Source organism: Aplysia californica, unplaced genomic scaffold (genome assembly GCF_000002075.1).
Source record: "Aplysia californica isolate F4 #8 unplaced genomic scaffold, AplCal3.0 scaffold00085, whole genome shotgun sequence".
NCBI classification, from domain to species: domain Eukaryota; kingdom Metazoa; phylum Mollusca; class Gastropoda; order Aplysiida; family Aplysiidae; genus Aplysia; species Aplysia californica.
Genome location: NW_004797355.1, coordinates 888,869 through 894,038, shown reverse-complemented (window position 1 = coordinate 894,038; position 5,170 = coordinate 888,869). Strand labels below are relative to the sequence as shown.

The 5,170-nt window shown below is 41.2% G+C and overlaps 1 long non-coding RNA gene across 1 annotated transcript in view; it reads right to left on the bottom strand.

Annotated features, from left to right (window-relative positions):
- Positions 1 to 3,585, bottom strand: part of LOC118477405 — a 42,273-nt gene extending 38,688 nt beyond the window's left edge. The window contains exon 1 of the long non-coding RNA XR_004858351.1: positions 3,156 to 3,585. This is a non-coding gene — a long non-coding RNA (uncharacterized LOC118477405). The remainder of the gene's footprint in view (positions 1 to 3,155) is intronic.
- Between the last annotated feature and the right edge of the window lie 1,585 nt (positions 3,586 to 5,170).

Sequence of the window (5,170 nt, the reverse complement as noted above, 5' to 3'; positions counted from 1 at the left end):
GAGAGAGAGAGAGAGAGAGAGAGATCAGTTAGTACAAGATAATACCAGTCTCTGATAATTCTCAGTTTGCGACAAGGTTTTGGAAGCATAGTATTGTTTTTTGCGCCGGACTGAAAGCCAAAACCGCTCAATAAAAAAATAAAGGCTACTAAAATGACAAATCTACGTACAACTGTGTCTTACACAAGTAGCCAGTTATCAAACACGAATAATCACAAGCTTGTCATGATGACATGGTCATGTTTAAAGACCGTTAAAATTCTGAAAACTACCGTTGAAAGATGTCTCAACCTCATATAGTTTCTCACACTTGAACCTTAAAACAGACGGAAAAGGGGAGGTATAACTGGGTGGTTGGCGGGTGCCCTGTGTGGTTTGCTCCTTTTTTTCTTTTAAAACATATTATTATAATATCGTTCTTATCTCTCCTCCTTCTAGTCTTTACAAGCTATTCTCGGGTAACACCTCTATCACCTCTTATCGGAAAAACTCTATACAGCAACAAAGCACAGCTGATTAAAACCTGCAAATTCTTTGCCATATCGACAGACCGAAGGGCTAGAACCCATATATGGCCGCTGGATCGGAAAAGAGAAGTAAAGTAAAGTAAAGTAACACCTCTAAATCTTTAGGTACTTGTGTAACCTAACTGAGTTTTGCGAGTGCCTTAAAACTCTTTCAAAAAAAAAAAAAAACTAAACTAAAAAGAGAAAAGAGAAGTACTTCTGGAGCTTAGCCCATCATGGTCAGAAACTAAAAAAAAATATCTCGATCTAAATCTATCTAAATAAAGCCATTGATTTCTCTACATAGATGCGTGGTTGATCCGACTTGCCACTTTGGTATGAAGGGCTGTTTTCCCCCCAGACATCGAAGGCTTCTGGTTGAAATGGATGCGAAAAGGATCGATATTATGCCTATAGAAAGAGCAATGCTGCGTTTACTGCGTGCCTGATGGAGGGGAATGTCAAAGATTAATGAGAGAAGGGTTTCTGGTATATCTGCCGAGATGCTTCGGTGAGCTGGGGCTGACTATACAGGGCTGGAATAAAGAGAAAGACGACTTTTCTGGTGTACTGAGTGAGACATGGCTATACTACTACTACTACTACTACTACTACTACTACTACTACTACTAATAAGGATAATAATAATAACAATAATAATAATAATAATAATAATAATAATACTATATATGGATTTCATTTATAAAGCGCATATCCATTTTTGCAATAAGATATCTAATGAAAAACATTTAGGCATGCACCTGTTACTGATTAGTTTACCAGTACCTAGATCTTTGATGTAATAATTTAACTCTTTGGAAGGGGCACGTCCGCTAGGGAGTTGCTGCATTATTGGGCTGGGGTTTTTTCCCCTTCTTTTCCTTGTCAATCTGAAACAGTATGTGCTTGTCTGTGCTGCTAGATTACCCTCATATACCGTATCTTCCTTTTTCTGAAAATGTTAGTGGGTATATATACATTATAATAATGCATGCTTGCAGCTTGAAACCTATCGTTTTGCGCTGTAAATGCAGGCGTTTACATCATATTTTAAACTAGACTTGCTGCATGCAACAAAGCAGAGAATAGGATCATGACTTTCATGAGTTAACCGTTGACCAAACTGTCCAAGCTACAATATTATGTTATAGAAGGGTTTGTGCCTTCATAATCATCCTCCAGTGCCAGATCTGCCACAGACATTGGCGAATGGTTCTCCATTCATTCCTTTGCTCGGGTGGTTTCAAAATAGCTACGTTTCCCTGATTTTTCCCTGTTACCCATTTGTTTAGGTTCTCTAAGTATGTCGTTCTGGGCCTTCCCCTGCCTCGCTTGCCCTCAGTTTTGCCAGTGAGAGCTAGATTCACCCATATGTCTATTTATGTGTTCCAAATACTGCACTTGTCGTTTCCTGATTGTTTTTAACATTGAGCGTCCCATGTGGGCTTCATCAAGCACTACCTCATTTGATTTCTTTTCTTTCCACGATACTCTTAGCAGTCTCCTAAGAAACCACATTTCTGTTGCTTCTATTTTATTTTCACTGTCTTTAGTGATTATGCCTTAAACGACCATTACAAATTCCATGGATTTGATGGGGGCGGGTTTGTTTTGTTTTTCCTTTCATATATTAACAGTTGGCTATAATATTTGGGTCAGGCCTCTGGGGGAATTATATTATTTTTCTCCTATGGCTTTAATAGAAATACATGGAATGTGATTGATTGAAATGATACCTTAGACATTGTGTTCAAAGCAACCTGTGGAGTTTGTGGGTTTCCTACACTTTAATCTGGACAAAGCCAGCCGAGACATCATGATATATTATTGACATTTTGGCATTTGTTTTGTTTCCTGCAATTTTTTTTCCTTCTTCTTTTTCTTCATCGTCGTCGTCGTCTCTTCTTCGCTACTCTTTGTGTGTATTCTAGTTCGCTCATCATAGCTTTTTCCCCCCCTTATTACTGACTGCTTTAACGTTCGTTACATCATGAATATCTCTGTCTCTCTCTCTCTCTCTCTCTCTGTCTCTCTCTCTCTCTCTCTCTCTCTCTTTCTCTCTCTTTCTCTCTCTCTCTCTCTCTTTCTCTCTCTCGCCCTCTTTCTCTCTCTCTCTCTCTCTCTCTCTCTCTCTCTCTCTCTCTCTCTCTCTCTCTCTCTCTTTAAGATACATAAAATAGTATATCAGTCTATCAAGGAGTGTAACTAACCAAAAGGAATTATTTACGCTAAATAACGAATTAATCGTATCTTATTTTTTGTATCCATTTGTCAATTTACGTTGCTGAATATCTTTGTCTATCGATTTACCTGTCCACCTATCTATTTTCAGATATATCCATCGATTAGTCTATCATCCTTATTAATCTATATGTCCATCAGCCTGTCTATATATCTATCTATCATCATCACAACACTTCCCCACCCCTTTTTCGTCGTATCACCAGTCAGACAAAAACTGCCAGTCATCCATTATCAACAACAGCAACAACTACAATAACAACAAAAACAACATACAAAATCTCCACCTACAACAACAACAACAACAACAATAACAACAACAACATACACATTCTCCACCTACGACAGCAACTAAAAAAACCTCCTCCTCCTCCTCATCTCACTTCACCTCACCTCAACTCAACTCACCTCACGTTCCAAAAAGCCGCCGATGTCCCAAAACACCAACAACTGCCTGCCCTTTTGTCTCAGATCACGTCATAGTCCTGTCCACTCCGCACAGAATCCTTCCACGCAATACCACATCCTTCAGAAGAATCATCATTCAACACAAATATAAGCCAGCCTAGATCAAGATCACAACCAACGCAACGATTCCTTTCTTCCTCACTCACAGAACTAGCCTACTACATCCATCCGTACGCACCACCAATGACTGCATTCAGGAGATTGTATCAGAATTACATGACGAGCGCGGTGATAATAATGACGATGATAGTATTATTATTATTATTATTATTATAGAACCAAAGGCCCAAGCGTGCACGATTCGAATCTGTCTGTGTGTGGCTAAACTATCGTAGTCGCGGGAAGTAGCCGTCCACGAGACAGAACGACAGCGCGCTGTGATGTGGATGGTTTGTGTGTGTGTGTGTGTGAGGTTCCCGAGGTTTTTGACTTGACGCGTGGGGATCGGAGCGAATATATCAGCTACAAGAAGTACTCGACTACAATTCGCTCTCTCTGTTTCCTTATTTTTTTACGACAAGCCTATTATTGTCCCTCCGTTTCTGGGCTTGCTCAGATTCCGGAAGAAAGTTCCCCCGATGCCTCACGCTGTATAATTTACGGTGACCGTGAGTCATGGGGGAATCCCCTTTCTCAATCATAGGGTAATGCACGCGTAGTCAAAAAGGACAAACTTTGGCCTACGATCGCAGGACTGGTTTTTGGGTGTTTTTTAAAAACTTTTTCCGTAAGTGTTTTACGGCGCTCGCAACTGAATAAGATCATATGAGCGCGCGGGACAAATTAAACTTTTTCAGTAGGTAGACAATTTTGAATTTTGCCCGAGTGGCCGCCGAAGCCTACTCTTATCGATTTTAGACCACCAAGAGATCTAAAACGTGCGCAACCTGCACACGGGCCCTCCGAGACTTTTTGCCCTTGTCCGAGAAGGCTAGGTATAGATCTTTCCTTCCAGAAGATCAGCAGTAAGAAGGAGCCAAGGAGTAGCAGTAGAACTGCTGCAGAAAGAGTCAGGAGCCCAGAAGAGGGAGCAAAGGAGGTGAGGGGGTGGGGGCAGAAGGAGGAGACGAAAGCAGACGACAGAACATTGCTAGAGGAGGTGAAAGGAGACAATTCTGGAGAAGAAAATTATTCGGTCGCTACTCGGATTCGAACCCAGGACCGTTTAATGAGAGGCCAACACCTTAACCTGTAGGCCACGAGAGCCCCCAGGACTGGTTTGCTGGTTCAGTTACATGATCTGATCAAGCCAGGGGAAAACTACCAAACTGCAGTGGCAACCACTGTCTATAAAAGGTGTGACGCAAACGTGGTAACATTACTTTTTTCTATGTTCTTGAAATGACAGCAAGAAAAAAGAGTCAATCACTGGTCATTGTGATAAATTTGACACTCTGGTTTCTTGTTTTAGTAGAGTTTTTACGGCGCTCGCAACTGCATAAGGTCATATGAGCGCCAACACTGGTTCTGAAGTTGATATTATTGGTATTGGTATAAACTGAGCGTAGTTTTTTATGCGTTTGTAAACGAGAATTGTATTGCGGTGGGCGACAGACTGTCTGGCCGCATCAGTTACTCCAGAATATAATTTCCCCACACAAGAATGGAACTCACGTCTTCGGCGTGCAGCGTCGGGGATCCTAACTATGACACCAGAGACAGAGAGGTCCTTTTTTTCTGCTGAGATGTGTTACTTAAGTCTGATTCCCGGAGAACGAAGGTTCCTCACAATGTTATAACTACTTGGCCAGTGACTCATGGGGCTTTACTCGTTTCTTAGTCAGTCACAACCTCTCACTGAAGAAACATCTTCCCCTGTCCCTAAGCATGTTAAGAACAACGATGATGATTGATTGTGTTTTTGTTGTTGTTGCTGTTGTGTTAGGTTGTTATTGTTGTTGGGGTTTTTTGTTGTTGGTTATTTGTTTTGCTTTTTTTTGGTGTGGGGGGGGGGT